Source organism: Vombatus ursinus, unplaced genomic scaffold, assembly GCF_900497805.2.
Source record: "Vombatus ursinus unplaced genomic scaffold, bare-nosed wombat genome assembly UNPS02014799.1, whole genome shotgun sequence".
In the NCBI taxonomy this organism is placed as follows: domain Eukaryota; kingdom Metazoa; phylum Chordata; class Mammalia; order Diprotodontia; family Vombatidae; genus Vombatus; species Vombatus ursinus.
The window spans coordinates 11,770,366-11,784,978 of NW_020954577.1; the positions used below are offsets into that span (position 1 = coordinate 11,770,366).

Consider the following 14,613-nt stretch of genomic DNA (forward strand, 5'->3'; position numbering starts at 1 on the left):
TTTCTTTCTTTCTTTCTTTCTTTCTTTCTTTCTTTCTTTCTTTCTTTTTTCTTTCTTTCTCTCTCTCTCCCTTCCTTCCTTTCATCCTTCCTTCCTTTCATGCTTCCTTCCTTTCATCCTTCCTTCCTTCCTTCCTTCCTTCCTTCCTTCCTTCCTTCCTTCCTTCCTTCCTTCCTTCCTTTCTATTGCTCTAATTGTTTGGGACTTTGCCCTTGCACTGAGTGGAGATCTACACTTGGCAACTTTCCCTCACTGCTCCTGGTTCTGCCTTCTGGGATAAAAAAGATAGAAAAAAATTCTAGTTTCCCTCTTCTCCATGACATCCATGCAAATGCTCCAAGGCAGTTATGTGTCCTCCCACTCCAACTACACTGTCAGTTCAATGGATGGGAGTACCTCTTTTTCTCCTTTACCTTCATTGTATTTATTGCTGCATCATACATGTTTCAGGGACTCAATGTTTACTGACTGATTGCTTGAAGAAGCCACTTCCTTCTTTCTGGTGCCCAATTTCTACCCCTCAGATAAGTCAGAATAGTGCCCATGTTCCCAAGCTTGCTCTTCTTGAGGCCTTTAGCCAAATGTCTACATTGTCCCTCATCTTTACTAAATTCTGCCCCTCTTCACTTTTCATGTTTAGAACCTGCATTTTTATATCCTCGCTCCTTTTATTCCCATTTCTCCATCTCATTCAACAGGAAGACTTGAGTATATTGTTGTAATTCACATTTCCCCATGAACCGTGCAAGTGAGTTTGACTCAGCCAGACCTATGCATTTACATAAAATCCAGAGTAGGTGGCCAGTACAAGATAGGGGAGAGATGTCTAGACTGTTTGTTCTGGGGAAAAAAAAAACATGGAGATGAGTCTTTTTTTTTTTTTGGTGGACTACAAGCTCATGAAGATTCAGAAATGAGACACAGAGACTTAGGCTTCATTTGAAGTCATGGCTTCCAGGAATAGAGTGGTGAGAGTTCCTCTGAATTCCAGACTTATCCAATCTCATCTTCAGGACCATGTTCATTTCTGGGTGCCACAATTTAAGAAAGGCATTGATAAGCTAGAGGCTGACAAGAAGGTTTTGAAGGCCTGGAGATCATACCAAAGGAAGATCACTTGAAGGGACTGGAAAACTTAGAGTAGAGAAGAGGAGATGGTCATCCTCAAGTCTTTGTGGGTCTATTATATGTAAGAGGGGACTCTTTCCCTTTCACTTCAAGGGGAAAAACCATGCTGGAAGTTGCAAAGGGACAAATTTAGGCTTGCTGTGTAGATGAATTAGGGAGCTAAATGGTGAAGTGGATAGAGTGCTGGCCCTGGAGTCAGGAAGACCTGAGTTCAAATCCAGCCTCAGACACTTACTGGCTGTATGACCCTGGACAAGGCACTTCACCCTGTGTGCCTCAGTTTTCTCATTTGTAAAATGAGCTGATGAAGGAAATGACACATCACTCCAGTAACTTTGCCACAGAAACCCCAAATGGTGTCATGAAGAGTTTGATATGAGTGAAACAACGCAACAACAATAAATAGAAAACAAAATTCCTAAAAATGAGAGCTGTCTGAAAGTGAAAGGGTCTGCTTTAGTTCTGTCTCATTGGAGGTATTCAGTCAGAGGCTCCATGACCACATGTTGGGAATGTTGGAGTGGAGCTCCTTTTTCAGGTATATGTTAGACCTAGTGGCTATTGAGGTCTCTTCTCATTTTCTGCTCTGTGACATTACAAAGTGGATGTGGAAAAATGCAGGGAAGGATCATAATACAGTGGGAATCTAGGGGTACAGAGAAAAGAGTCAGGAAGCTCTGAGTTCGAATCAGACACTCAAAGTAGAACTCATAATGTTTCTCCTCTAAAGAATTGGGCTATTTTCGTCAAGATCACCACCCTTCTTTCAATCTTTCAGCCTTATACCATTGGGATCGTCCTTGACTCCCCACTCTCCCTCACTCTATATAGCCAACCAATCATCAAATATTACCTTTCCTTTCTAACTCCATGACATTTCTTGCATTGGTCCTCTTGACAGAGCCATTACCTTCATTCAAGTTCCTCCATCTCTGGCCTGCATTATAGTGATGGCGTCCCAGCTGATCTTGGTGCCTTAAGTCTCTCCCCATTCAAATTCCACATCCCCAAACCATCAATGTGATTTTGGTAAAGTGCGCTTCTGGTTGTGTCACATCCTTTCTCAATAAACTCTTGTATCTCTCCCTTACCTTCGGGATCAAATATCAACTCCTCTGTTTGCCTTAAAAATTCCTGTATCACTCGGATCCAATCCACCTTTCTCGCCTCATTGTATTACCACTTCCAGCTCCCAAGCACACACTTTTCACACTCAACTATCAAAGCAAATTGCCCTTCTTACTGGTCCTGTCTCCTGTCTCCAGACCTTTGCATTGGCTGTCCCTTCTGCCTGGAACATACTCCCTCCTCACCTCCATGTCATAGACTGCTTCTCTTTCTTTAAGACACAGCTCAAAGTCCACCTTTGACATGAAGCCATACCTGATCCCTCACCTGCTGATGCCCTCTCTCCCAACCTGCCTGGTACTTAACTGTTTTGTATTTATTCTCTATATATGTGTATCTGTACATGTTTCCTCAGTAGAATAATAATAACATCAGCTGATATTTATAGAATGCTATAAGACATGGGCAAAGTGCTTAACATATGTTATTTCATTCAATTCTCTGCAAGATAGGTGCTCTAACTCCACATTACAGATGAGGAAACTGAGGCTACTATGGCATTTGAAGTAAAATTCAAATTCAAATCTTCCTAACTCCAATTGCTCTATTTGCTTTGTGTAACCTCTTTTGGGAGTAGGAACTCCTTCATGTTGTTTTTTCATTCCCAGCACCCAGCAATGCCCATCTGGTACTATCAATAGATCAATATTTATTAAGCACCTACTATGTGCTATGTGGTAAACAAATGTTTGCTCATTGATTGATTAGGTATATTTGGATCAGGCTCATTATCTACCTCATTGCACAGGAAGATACAATTTTTTATTTTTATTTTTTGTAATTGAAAAGTGTTGGGAAGTCAGCTTGTCTTGTGTAGACCCACTGATGGACCACTCTAGTAGCAGATTGGGGGAGTGACAGGGCTGGTCTGTGTCTCATCCTACTCCTACAAAACTCTCCTGTTTCCCTTTAACTCTCTATATTTTAAGAGCTTTTCATTCCATGTACTTTGGAGGTTATAAATAACCAGGATGACTGCATCTATTTAAAATGTTATTCTTAAGTTTTCATGGGTCGCTGTTATGTCTGGGAAATTGTGGGCACTAGTTTGGTCTGTAATAATGGTCTACTTTCAGAAGAGTTTATTTATTGAATTCTCAAGGATATTTTCAGGCTTATATTTTTAGCTTGGGAATTTGTCATTGGTTGATTTATGAATGTTAGAGTTTCTGATCACATGATCATGCCTTTCTAGGTTTGTGATAGGTGTCAAACTGTTATACTACTATTTCCTTGAAAAACATGCATTTATTATTATTTTATTATTACCTCATTATGCTCTTATTCAATGAAATTCAGATAGAAATGGTCTTGGGACAAGTTGCTACCTTGTTCTCCTTGTATATATATATATGTGTGTGTGTGTGTGTGTGTACGTGTATAGTATGTGTATATACACACACACACACACACACATATTATATATATATACATGCATATGCCTCCAAGGAAATATAGATACACATATGCACATGTATATATATATATACATATATGAATTTACATATATACATATACACATATGCACAATGAGGGCTTAGTACATGCCTAGACCACACAAGATGCTATCACCTATGTGGAAGATAGGACAGGATCTGTTTTGGGGAGACTGGAGGACTGGAGTATGTGTGTCTTCTTTATATTGGTCTACTATGTGGCTGAGGGCAACTTTTTCCGTTGGCTGAATGGAAAGAGCTGTTGGCCTTTTAAAAATGGCCCAACACAGTATCTGTGTGGATTTTTTCTTCATTTGTTTCTGAGGTTGAAGGAATCCTTTACTTCCAGCAAGTAAAGCCATGTGTCTAGGGGGAAGGCCTTACAACTGCCTCCTCCGTTTGGCCTAATGTTTTGGCCCTCTTCTTCATTATTTTCTGTTCTAGGTGTAAGGAGTAGTATTTGTGTTTTGATACAGGAGCCTGAGCCATAGAGACCCAGGAGTCCAGGAAACCAGGCTGAGTGTTACATCCGGTGGATCAGTGAAGCCTAAAGTTCAAAGTTCCTGGGATGTCATTGGAAGGGTTTTGGGCTTGACATTGGTGGGATTCATCCCATGTAGGAACTGAGCCTCCTTCTCCTCCCCCTTCCCCTCCAGCAAGGCAGGACTATTCTCTCCAGGCATTGGAAAAATGCTTGTATGTTTGTTCTTGCTATATCTTTGGAGATGACAAATATCTGATATGGTGGCATCTCTTCAAAATATTTTTCTTCAGTTTTTTTGTGGATCAATCTTCTATCCAGAGGTTGTTGTACAACAGTTCTGTCTGTAAATGGCTCTGGTGCACTTCTTATTGGTATTGCGTGCGTTTGGGATAAGAAGTCGACTACCGGAGAAAATGTCCGTGTGGAAGAGATCACAGATCCATCAGAGCATTGAGGTCACATTCTCCTTCTGCTTCTTTTCACGTCAATGGTGTGTGATGGAGCCTTCCTTCTTGTCAAAGAGAGCAGCAGCCTCCGCGTGTTTCCTGCCCCATCAGCTCTCCCAAAGACCAGGCACTCATTGCTGTTTCACATCCTGTTTCACCCTCAAATAACCTGACTAGAAGACTGAGTGTTGATGACAAAGCAAAATCATATCTTAAGGGCAGATGGTAGAATGAAGGCATGAAGCATTGCCTGCAAAGTGTAGAGACAGAGAGGGAGGTTTCAAAAGAAGAAATGAAAGCTGTTGACTTTTTATGGTGCATGCCAAGCGAATCTGTCCAGGATAGAGATGACGTTGGAGATGTTTGACAAAGAGCACAAGTTGTCATGTTATTACACAATCAACAGAAAGTCATTGAGTTCAAACTTTTTTTTTCTTTTTTAGGCAATTGGGGTTAAGTGACTTGCCCAGGGTCACACAGCTAGTAAGTGTCAAGTGTTTGGTCTGAGGCCAGATTTGAACTCAGGTCCTCCTGACTTCAGGGCCAGTGCTCTATCCACTGCACCACCTAGCTGCCCCCAAGTTGAAACTTTCAACAATTACTTGTTGAGTGTCTTGTATGCACAAGGCACTATGCAAGAAAAACCAAAAATGGGGACAGATGTCACTCTTAAGGAGCTTAAAGTCTAATAGGGTGGGTGGGTGGGGAATCACCCTGCATACAAATAAGGATGATGAAGAGCAAGATGAGATCATGGCAAAGGGGATATTCAGACAAAATGTCACATGTAAATTGGTGGAGAGAGAGAGCTCGCTTTCAACTTGGGACAATCAGGGGCAACTACATAGTGGTACTTCAGCTTGGCTTTGAAGAAAGGTTTTTTACAGTGTTGATGAAAAGGGAGTGCCTCTCAGGCCTGGAGGAGACAAAGGGATGAGAGTTTGGAATAAGATGGAGAACAGCTAGTGATTTTGTTTGTGAGACCTGACTCCTGGGAATTTGGAATGATTGAAGAGTAAGAGAAAGTAAGCCATGAGGAATTCTGTTCTTTGTTCCAAGACTCCTGGAGCCAGTGGGATATAGTGGAAAGGCCACAGGGGTTGGTACCAGAGGATCTGGGTTCAAATTCTTCTTCTGACACTGCCTATGTGAACTTGGGTAGATTATTTGGTTACTCTGAACCACAATTTCCTCATTTGCAAAAGAAAGGTCTTAGATTAGATGATCTCCAAGGTCACTTGTGGGCAGCTAGGTGGTACAATAGATAGAACACTGGGTCTGGAATCAGAAAAACTCACTATCCTGGCTTCAAATCTGGCCTCAGACACTTACTGGCTATGTGACCCTGAGCAAGTCACTTAACCTTGCTTGCCTTAGTTTCCTCATCTGTAAAATAAGGAAATGGCAAACCATTCCAGTATCTTTGACGAGAAAATACCAAATGGGGTCATGAAGTGTTGAACATGACTGAAATGACTCAACCACAACAACATCAAGGTCCCTTCCAGGGCTCCTTGACCCCTTTCTATCTCTCAAACTTCCTTGGACATTGCTCTTCTCTGTGTAGTCTAGCCATCTTAATCTACATGAAGGAAAAACAAGTGAGTCGGGACACCTCAACTACGTGATCCATTTGTTTTCTCTCTGTCTTGGCACTGTCTCCCATTCCTGGAATGCTATTCCTTGTCATCTCAGACTCCTGGGGTTCCCAGCTTTATTCCAGATTCAGTTCAAGCACCATCTTCTGTAGGAATCCTTTACTGATGCCCTCCATCACCAGTGCCTGCTCCTCCAAGGTTCCCTTGTGAATATGTATATATGTATTCACACACATATCTATGTATATATACATAAATATGTATGTGTGTGTGTGTGTGTATACACACATATGTATATGTGTTGTTTATGTTTCTATAGGTACATATTGTTTCCCCTATTGGAGTGAAAGTCTTTTCAGGGCAGAGACAATTTAATTTTGGTCTTTGTACCCCCAGTGACTATTACAAGCTTCATAATTGCTTGTTGAGTATTGATTGTAGTTATTGATCTATAACTACCTGAAATCTTCTGTTCATTCCATACTGATAGTTCCTTATCTATGAAGTGAATTAAACTACTTAAAATAAAAAAGATAAACATGAGTTTTTTTGTTTGTTTTGTTTGCTTGTTTTTAATTTGGGAATGTTTTAGGAGGGAGTGTTTACCAGGAAAAACACACTACTAAACTTTTGCCTCAGTTGTTAGTGTTAGGGGATAAGTAAGATATTTCCAAAGAACTTTTTTTAGTAAGAAAAGGGAATAAAAGTCAATCAATCAGTATTTATTGTGTTCCTCTTACATAACCTACAATGTGCAAATCCACAAATCCCATAGGAGAAAGTCTCTGCCTGTTCTCAGGGAGATTCTGATCTGTTGGGGAAAAAGAGAAATAGACACGAAATGGTACTACTCATGGCTATGCTGGCCTATTGGCTGTTCTACTCACATGACACTCCATCTCCCATTCTTGTGTGGTGGGAGATAATACTTTTAATCCCTACCTCACAGGGTAGTTGTAGTCAGAATCAAATGGAAAGCACTTTGAAAGGTGAGAAACTTTTGTTGTCAAAGATGTTCCCTCCATGATGGTGGTCATGAGTGGGGCTGGCATGATGGCATTATCACTATTCCAGTGTAACCCCTGTCCCAGAGTCCTTTGCTATAGTATGCTCTCCTTACTGGTGGAGATGAAGGCCCTGCCCTGAATGAAGAACTGAGTAGAGGTGGTCAGAGGTGACATAGCTCACATTTTCCCTAGTGACTCTTCAAACTTCAAGTTGTCCTTGAGCACTCCTGTCTTCCAGATTTAAGAGAGAAGATGGAAGAAGTCAACCCCACTTCAAGTTGCTGAAGGAAAAGACTCTGGAAAGATGTGAGAGGAACTGGCAGTCTCCATCATGTCCATACATCTATCATATTGCTACTCTGGAGACTTTGGGGAGTTTTCCCCTTGAGCGAGATCAAGGACTCTCTCTCATGGTTGAGCTGAGTTATCTTACTTCCAACAAGAGAACTTCTTCCCTTTATATTGTGCAGTAAATATTCTTCTATGCAGACCAATCATCATCTAGCTTGCTGGGCTCTCTGATCTCATGATCCTTGCCTTGTCTCTGAGCCCCTACATTGCATGAATGGAACTGTGTTGTTTGTTCTTCTTTCTCGAAGAGGACCATGACAACAGGGAGATGATGACATAACTTGTAGCTGACTTTGATCTGAGTGAGGGAAGGCTGTTCCAGGTCTTTCTCCTCCAGGGCCATCTGGGTCAGGAATGAAGGAGATGGCCCAGGATGCAGTGGGAGACCTTGACCCTTTTAAACTAAGGTCTTTTCAGGTTTTCAATTTGAGTGAGGCAATGCCCATTCAATGAATAGACCTCTTTAATAAATGAGTTAAGGGATGGCCTCTTTAATTAAATGAGTAAGTAAGTAAGTAAGTAAGTAAATAAATAAATAAATAAATAAAATGAAAATCAAACTGGGAGGGGAAGATCCTCAGAGTTGCTGACCAAAAGAGAAACAGTTACTATTTACATTCACTCTGAGCCTGGAGGGCCCAAAAAAATAACCATTACATAATGCTTGGGCAGGGACCTATTGTCCAAACCATAAGATCAAGAGTGAATTGGATTTAAGGCTTGGTGTTTGAAAACACCAAGTTAACCATGTAGCTTTTAGCCATCAAAATTTACCTTCCTTTGGTAGAACACCCTCAGGTAAGGGGAGAGGAGAGGAGAGGATAAGACAGGATGGGACAGGATGAGCTGAGTTGCCCAACTGGAACTGGCCATCTGGGTCCCCATTCAAGCAGCTTGGACTTCTCACAGGTTGTGGTTTGTCCCTCTCCTAGAGGACCATAATGTTGGGGAGATGATGACATGGCTTTCAACTGACTTTGATTTGAATGGATCTAGATCCTGCCCCAAAGATTATTCTGCTTTGTCATTAAAGTCTTAGCTGAGGTAACTAGCTGAAGGGCATGGGTGGGTTGGGCTTACAGAGATAATCATTTTTCTTCTCTCTCTACACCTTCTGAAATCTCTGCATTGCTCTAGAGTCTAACGTTCTTTTCCTGAATTCTGCTCCCAAACTTAGCCACAAGCCAGGCAAATAAAGTTGACAACATCCCATCAGGGCCACTGTCATTGGGAGGGGTATTCCATTGCATTGAAAAAATCTTTCTCCTTCACTCTCCCTCATTTGCTTAGGTTTCTTAATGCTAGAAGTTTGAGTTTCTACTTACAACAGGAAAATTTATCAAGAGAAAAAGAATCATCAGCTGAAACTTCTCAGGACAGCTTTTTAAAAGGATGTTGTGACCATCCAGGTCTTCACTCCCCCTCCCCCCGCCCAGAGTCCTCTGCCTTCTATAAGGACACATACAGTCATTCATAGTGAAATGCTTAATGTGAATTACAGCCACCATCATCCTTAAAAGATTATTAATGATCTTTTGTTTTTATATAACATTGCTTTTCAAATATATCTCTTCTATCCAGAAAATCATCCCTTGTAATAAAGATTAAAAAAGAAAGAAAAAAAGTTCACCCAAACTCACCTACCCTTCAACTAAGTGACAGTATACACAATGTCCTTCCACCTCTTCAAAGACCAGAGAAAGGTACATTTTCTCATCTCTTCCTTACAGTCAATTTTGGTCATTCTAATTACAGAAGGTTAAGTTCACATGGGCTTAAGGTTGACGGAATAGAACCCGTGAGAATAGGGTTGCTTTAAAGTTGATTAAGTTAAAAAAATAATTGAAGAGACAAAATACTAGCTTTAAAGGCCAAAAACAAAACAAAACAAAAAAAAAAAAAAACAAAAAAACAACCAACCAAACAAAAACAACTTAATTCAGTCAACTTGATCATCTGTGTGGGGCACATGTAGGTGAGAAATTAAGGATGGTATGACGGCTGTGAACCTGAATGACTGAGAGGATGTTAGCACTCTTGGCAGTAATAGGAAAATTGGGAAGAGGGGAGGTCTTAGGAGGGAAGAAGGGAATGGGTTCAGTTCTGTTTGGCTTCAGTTGAGTTTGAGAGGCCTTTGGGATATACAGTTTGAGGGATGCATGATGTATTCATCTAGAAATCCTCAGTATAGAGATGTTGAGGGAATGCATAGGAGGTGATAAGATCACCAAGTAAGACAGTATAGAGAAAGAAGAGAAGAGCATCCAAGAGGGGGCCCCCAGTTAGTTGGCATGATCTGGATGAGGATCCAGCAATGAAGACTGAGAAAGAAGTGTTCAGAGAGATAGGAGGAGAACTTGAGAAAGCAGAGTCACAATAACCTGGAGAGGATGGAATATTGAGAGCAAAGGATGATCAATAGTATTGAAAGGCCCAGAGAGGTTGAAGGAGAAGGATTTTCAAAGACCATGATGATCTCTGCTGTCCTTTTCCATTCTTAACTTAGGTTCCCTTGATCTTGGTGAAATGGGAGAGTTCATATTATGTAGAAGACTATAGATTTTGAAGTGGAAGGGCCCTCAGAGGTCATCTACTCCAACCTCCTATATAACAGATGAAAAAATAAAGACCAAAGGAGTTTCAGTGACTTCTTCAAAGTCACACAGCCAGTAATTGTCAGAGGGAGGGTTTGAGTTCATGAGAGGCAACATTTTACAAAGATTCCATCTGCAAAGACAACTTTGTCCTTTTATCTTGTTACCACCAGAAAGCAGAGGCTTAGAGACTGAGCCACAATTTTTTGCACAGTGAAAAGAATACTGGATTTGGAGTCTTAGAATGTGTAATCAAATTCTAACTTCACTATTTGCTCCTTGTGTGGCCTTGGAGAAGCTTTTGGCCTTCTCTGTGACTCAGATTCCTCACTCTACAGTGAGGGAGTTGAACCCCCCAATTCCCTTCCACCTCTAGATTTAGGATGAGAATAGTAGCAGAGGTCAGGAAGGTGGTCCTGTCTTTGTGGGTGGAGCCCTGAAGACAGCTAGGAGGGAAACAAGAGGCCCTCAAGAATCTAAGGATATTGCCACAAAAATGTAGGGAGTCACCTAAGACCAGTTTTATCTACATTCAGGGCCAAACTAGGAAAAATTGTCAAATATACATAAATGGGAATGGGGAGGGAGGAGGGTGGCAGAGCTGGGAGGAAAGATTATTTTTTTTAATCTTAAGATCTTTTCTTAATCCCTAAATACTGAGATGGGTTTAATTATCATATCTATGCTAATGACTCCCAAATCTATATCTCCAGCCTTAGCATTTCTCCTGAGCTCTAGTCTCATATCCCCATCAATAACTGGACATTTCATATTGGATGTTCCCAAGACATCTCCAAGTCACCATGTCCCCAGCAGAACTCATTTTCTTTTCCCCAAACCCTCCACTCTACTGAATCTCCTTTTCTGTCAAGGGCACCACCATCCATCCTTCCAGACTCCCAGGTTTCTAACACTGGTGTTCTCTTTACTTCTTCACTTGCCCTACAGATCCAATCAGTTTCCAGATCTTGCCATTTCTACCTCTACAACATGACTTTGTCTGACACTCTGTCTCTGCTCATACATCTAGTACCTTAGTGCAGGCATTTTCACCTTTCAGCGGTCAGTTGTCTTGGTCTCTTAATTGGTATCCCTGTCTCAGTTTTCTCTTTCCTTTAGGCTATCCTCCACACAACTGTCTCAGTGATTTTCTTGAAGCAACCCTCTGAATATCTCACTCTCACGCTGAATCAGCTGCCTATTGGATCAATGATAAAATTTATACTCTTTTGTTTGGCTTTAAATTTCTTCACAGCTTAGCCCTCAACTCATCTGTGAGCCTCATTGCATATTTCTTCCCCATTCTATAATCTAGAGTCTCTGGCCTTCTCTGGCTTTCATGCATCACACTCCGTCTTTCAGTTCTGTGCTGGCTGCTCCAATTCCTTGAATACATCTTTTCCTCATCTCTATTTCACCACATCCCTCTCTTCCTTAAAGATACAGCTCAAGTACCATCTTCTAGAAGATGATTTTCCAATTGGCAGTGTACCCTAGGACAACTAGGAGGTACAGTGAATAGAGCACTGGGCCTGAATTCATGAAGACCTGAATTCAAATACAGCCTCAGATACTTAGTACCTGTGTGACTCTCAGCAAGTTTGCCTGTTTCCTCATCTGTAAAATGAGGTGGAGAAGAAAATGGCAAACCACTTCAGTATAGTTGCCAAGAAAGCCTCAAATGGGGTCACAAAGAGTCAGACGTGACTGAAACGACTGAATAATAAAAAGCGTACCCTTTCTCCCTGACCACCTCGTGTTTAAATACTTTTGATTTATTTATATGTATTTTCTTTACATGTATTCTGTATATACTTACATGTGAGATAAAGGTTATCTAGGATTGCAGTTTGGGGACTTAAATACAGGAGTGAGGAATCCCTTCCAAATTTAGTGATGCCATGGCCAAGATAACATAAGTGTGTGTCATTGCCAAATTTGTTGGAGGGCATGCTGGAGTTTTCTTTCCACCATCAGAGCCTTTGAGAATGTTGAGTCATTCCCCTGCCACCATGAATATGGGAACCTACCCCTGGAGTGACCAAATGAATCTTTTATTCATGACTAATGATCTTATGTAACCAAAACCCAAACCAAGCTCAAATTTACCTAAATAATATAAAGTCTACCACCTACAGTTATTTCCACCAAAGCCACCGGAGGTAGCAGGAAGGGAGTCCTGTTTCATGAGACCCCCCAAAAAACCACATAGAGAGCTTCATCTATGGGTTGGTTCCTATTTCTGGTCCTGACTCGTGAATGGGGTGGAGATAAATCACATTGAGGTGTCAAGGCAAATCAGACTGATGTGAGACAAAATAGGAATGGAAGTTCCACAAGAAAAATCCAAAGTTGGAAGGGGAAAATACCTTCAGTTAATGGTCAGCTTAATTTTTTATTGTTGTTGTTACATAATAGTTTGCAGCACATAGATTATTTCTTTCATCCCAAATTTGCCCACGCGCTAATTCGATTGCGCCTCTCTTCCTGGAAGGGTCCTTTGAAAATCTGAGATTTTCCATCGATGGTGTTCAAAAGCCAGAGAGTCCTCACTCCAATGAAATCTTTGTGGTCCAAATGTTCATCTATTTACTTCTTTCACCCCAGTTACCTTGTGGTTCACTGCCAGGTCTTTTTGACTGTCATACCCAGAGACTACTATGATTATCCCAGGGAATTTATCTTAGAACTACAAAAATCAATGCAGATGGGCAATGAATTGGGCCTTGAATGGAATAGCAGGAGAATCCCATGGAAATGATTAGAGCTGATTTTTAGCTCTCTCCTCCCCGTGAGATATGTGCATGGAGCCGACCGCATGCTGTCTCCTCCTGTACACTGTGAACTACTTGAGGGTTGGGACTGTTCTTGCCGTTCTTGGTATCAGCAGCACCTGGTACAGAATCAATGCTTGTCAGTGACTTGAAGGGACTGCACTCTGGCTGGCATTCCCTTTTCTCTCCCTCTTCTCACTTTCCTTCACCTTAAACTTTAGACTCTGCACCTTGGCTACCCAATTCCAATAGGGGCATTTTTGTCTTGTCTTACCTCAAAACAGGCCTCTGTGCCACTTCCTGGCCATCTTCTGGAGGTCAAGGAATATTTTGTTTGCATATGTTTGTATCCCCAGAGCTTAGCATGGTCACTGACACACAGAAAGTTCTTAATGAATTCTCTCTCTCTCTCTCTCTCTCTCTCTCTCTCTCTCTCTCTCTCTCTCTCTCTCCCCCCCTCCCTCCCTCCTTCCCCTCTGCCCCCCTCTCCAGCATATGTCTCTGTCTTTCTCTCTTCTTCCCAACCCCCACTGCCCCATATGGAGAAGCAGAGTAACATGGAGTCATTTTTTAGTATCCCAGTATCCCAAAGGCAGTGCTGCCCACTCTCCCCCTTCTCCTCAATTCTGGGCCCAGCCCCTTATCCTTTCATAGTGCCTTTCCAGGACAGATATTCTGGCAGATAAATCCAGGAGGCTTCACATCTGGCTGCATGGCATAATCTGGTCCACAGGAATCTTTCATTCACATATTTTTTTTTTCCACCACAGGGAAAAACTGAGGCCCAGAGTGGGGTTGGAGTAAACCAGAGCTGTCAAACACTCATCATGCTGCCACCAACACTCCTCAGTATAGAGAACCAGATTAAAGTGTAATTGGGAAATATTTGACAAAATAAATAAAATGCATTTGATCATAGCTAATGTCCATATGTGATTTTCTTAGTCAATGTGTGACCTGCAGGGATCCTTCTGTATAGTTTAGTGACCCCTGTTTCTATTTGACTTTGACACCAGTGGAGTAGTCCACCTTGAGGCCCTATCTTCTTCTAAATCTCTGATCTCCTGATGTTTCAGAAACCCCTAACATGAGGCTTTGAGGCCAAGAACCAGCCTGATGAGACCATCATAAGTTATATGGCCAAAATCTACAAAACTAAGAAGTACAAAATGAAATGCTTCATTCCTGTTCAGCCTCACAAAACAGAGAGCTAATCCCCACATGCCCCACTGTACCTCTTTTACGATGAATGAATTGGTCTCCTTGCTTCAGGCCTCTCCTCACTCCAGTGTGTCCTCCAGTCTGGTGCCAGTGGGATTTTGCTAAAGCTCACTTCTGACCACGCCACTCTCCTACTCAAGAAACTGCAGCAGTCTCCTTTTGTCTAGGACCAAACAGAACGCCCTTGTCTGGCCATGTATCTCTCCACAGCCTGATCCCATTATACCTTTCCAGCCTTCTTGCACTTTACTCCCGTCTGCATCCTCTATGGTCCAGTTAAAGCCGCCTTCTTAGTGTTCCTCACATACAACACTCCATCGTCCAGTCCGCTGCTGTGCATTTGCACTGTCTGTACGCCAGACTCAGAATTTGCCCTGTCTTCATCTCTACCTCTCAGAATTTCTGGTGTGCCGGAATTATCTCTGGACTGCACAACCTTGTAATAT

At 41.8% G+C, this 14,613-nt stretch overlaps 1 long non-coding RNA gene across 1 annotated transcript in view; it reads left to right on the forward strand.

Moving 5' to 3' along the window:
- The window catches only part of LOC114050448, a 29,234-nt gene extending 15,431 nt beyond the window's left edge, over positions 1-13,803 (forward strand). Inside the window, exons 2-3 of the long non-coding RNA XR_003570006.1 lie at positions 9,160-9,281; positions 13,717-13,803. This is a non-coding gene — a long non-coding RNA (uncharacterized LOC114050448). The remainder of the gene's footprint in view (positions 1-9,159; positions 9,282-13,716) is intronic.
- The last annotated feature ends 810 nt before the right edge of the window (positions 13,804-14,613 follow it).